The sequence below is a fragment of the Aplysia californica genome, unplaced genomic scaffold, assembly GCF_000002075.1.
Source record: "Aplysia californica isolate F4 #8 unplaced genomic scaffold, AplCal3.0 scaffold00218, whole genome shotgun sequence".
NCBI classification, from domain to species: domain Eukaryota; kingdom Metazoa; phylum Mollusca; class Gastropoda; order Aplysiida; family Aplysiidae; genus Aplysia; species Aplysia californica.
This window is the reverse complement of record NW_004797488.1, coordinates 168,733-170,940: the sequence shown is the minus strand read 5'-3', so window position 1 is coordinate 170,940 and position 2,208 is coordinate 168,733. Positions and strand designations below refer to the sequence as shown.

General features: G+C 43.3%; 1 protein-coding gene across 1 annotated transcript in view; it reads right to left on the bottom strand.

Moving 5' to 3' along the window:
* The window catches only part of LOC101846287 (putative mediator of RNA polymerase II transcription subunit 12), a gene marked incomplete in the record, with an annotated part of 43,491 nt that extends 42,077 nt beyond the window's left edge, over positions 1 to 1,414 (bottom strand). The window contains 2 exon segments of the mRNA XM_035970090.1: positions 556 to 642; positions 1,113 to 1,414.
* Positions 1,415 to 2,208: the final 794 nt, after the last annotated feature.

Sequence of the window (2,208 nt, the reverse complement as noted above, 5' to 3'; positions counted from 1 at the left end):
GTGTGTGTGTGTGTGAATGCCTTCTGAAATGCAGTGACTTTTTACGTCATTTTGATAATAATATGAAGACGAAATTATAGTTGTTCGCACTATTGTGCAACGTGATACTGTTTAATAACGGCGTGTAATATGCATACAGTTTTGACCCCAAACAAGAGTCAATTATGTGTAGGAAAAGAATGTAACCAACAAAAGCATCCTCCTAACAATACCAACCTCTCAAGAATGAATTTCATGTAGATCTAGATCTAGTAATGTTCTACAATATGCGAAAAAGATATTGTTCCACATTCATGTATGTTGAAAAAGAAGTAGAAAATGCATCTAGGGTGCAACAATTTGAAATGCACGATTCCAATAATTATGGATTGTTAAATGTAATTTATTAAAAAGAGGTCAATATTATGGCTTAATTTAAATGAGTGTTTTTTTAAAGGGATCAATGTCCATAATTTCCTTCTTTTTTTATATATATTCTCCTATGTTTTGTTTAAAGTTACTTCTTTTTTTCGGGGGGGGGGGGAGGAGACATTATGGAAAAAAGAAAAGACTTACGTAACGGGCAAACTGTCTTGAACTGGCCGGTGGGCCTCTATTCCAACTGTGTGTAGTGTAAAGCCGGGACGTCAGGAGTCTACGGCACTGCGGAATTTGACGAAGGCAAACAGTTAATAGTGAAGTCGACAGGCCTTCAAGTGTTCCAGGCCCGCCCACAACCCTTTGTCACTTTACGCTTCTACCACCGGGGCGGGGGAGGGGGGGAGCTTAGAAGAGTAAAGAGAATTGGGGGTTGCAGCAGATGGAAAGATGTAGTGACAGAGAAACGGGAAGGGTTGAGGATCGAAATGGAAAAAAAAAACAAGAAATATAACCAGGGAGACGAGAGGGAGAAACATATTAAGGGAGGGTGGTCGACAGACAGAGAGAGAGAGAGAGAGAGAGGTGGAGAGAGGGGGAGAGAGAGGGGGGGAGGCCCGCACAAACCTCTTACATAACCGTCTGCGTGTGCAAACGAGGGAAAAAGATAAAACTTAAGAATCATTAGATCAATTGTCTAAACACTAGCGAAGGTGGTAAGAACGCTTTGACGTTTTGACACGACGATTACTCACCTAGCGCGGTTTCCGACACCTTGCGAGCGTGTGTGAGTGGTCGAGCAGATGAGCGGTGAGTGTTTCAATCAACAGGTGTGTCTGCCGCTGAGCAATAAAAGTTCGGTCAGGTGAACGGTCTATCTACGTGCATGTCAGCGAAGCCGCTTTCCCTTTCTTCCCCGCGTTAAGAGGCGTGACAACGCGAAGCAGCAAGGTTTATGGAAGGCTCTCCCGTCTTCGGGTCTCTCAGCCAGCGCTTGTCGAAGGCGGCCAACCTGCCTGTTAGGTCATCGGCAGACGGCTTACTCGGCAATCACCCTGTCACCCAGCCATGCGCACAAGGAAAAAGTAATTCGACACATCAGGATTTTTCCCTGCAGGGTCACATGATCTTACCACATTGTGTTGTAAACAGTGTCATGTGACAGGCTGCATCTTGTTTTTGCTGTTATAATGTTTGTTTTCGGAAAAGATATGTTTTATTTAAAAATCATATTGTTCGAGCAGCATCTGCTGTCAATCTGTTTTGTAAAGATATTTCCAAGAATTGGGGAAGGGAGGTTGTTTTGTTTTGTTTGTTTTCTTGGGGGGGGGGGTGCAGTTTTGCAATTATTCCCTTTAACAAAAGAAGAAAAAGAAACCCGGCGTCTGTGGTGCGGTGGTTTTGCGTTTTGTGGAAGCACACAGACAGCGTGAGCTCGATACGTGACGAATGATACTTTGCGCCGGTGTTATGATACTCATTTCGTAATTCACCGACACACTCGGTTCGGAAACTTGCACCGAATGTAATTGTTGCAATCGATGATGATGGTATCGAACAGGTCGACTAGATGTGATTAAATGAATTTTGTTCATATGGACGTAAAAACTATATAACCAGTTTACCGAATACCTTTTCAATCTAACTATTCGGGTGAGATTCTTGTTCGGAGCCCTATTTCACTACCTATTTCTTTCCGCTTGGTCAAAAGAAATGACCACGTTTTTTTCGTAAGCATACGCTCTTTCTTTTTCTCTCTCTGTCTGTCTGTCTCTGTCTGTCTGTCTGTCTGTCTGTCTGTCTGTCTGTCTGTCTGTCTGTCTGTCTGTCTGTCTCTCTCTCTCTGTCTGT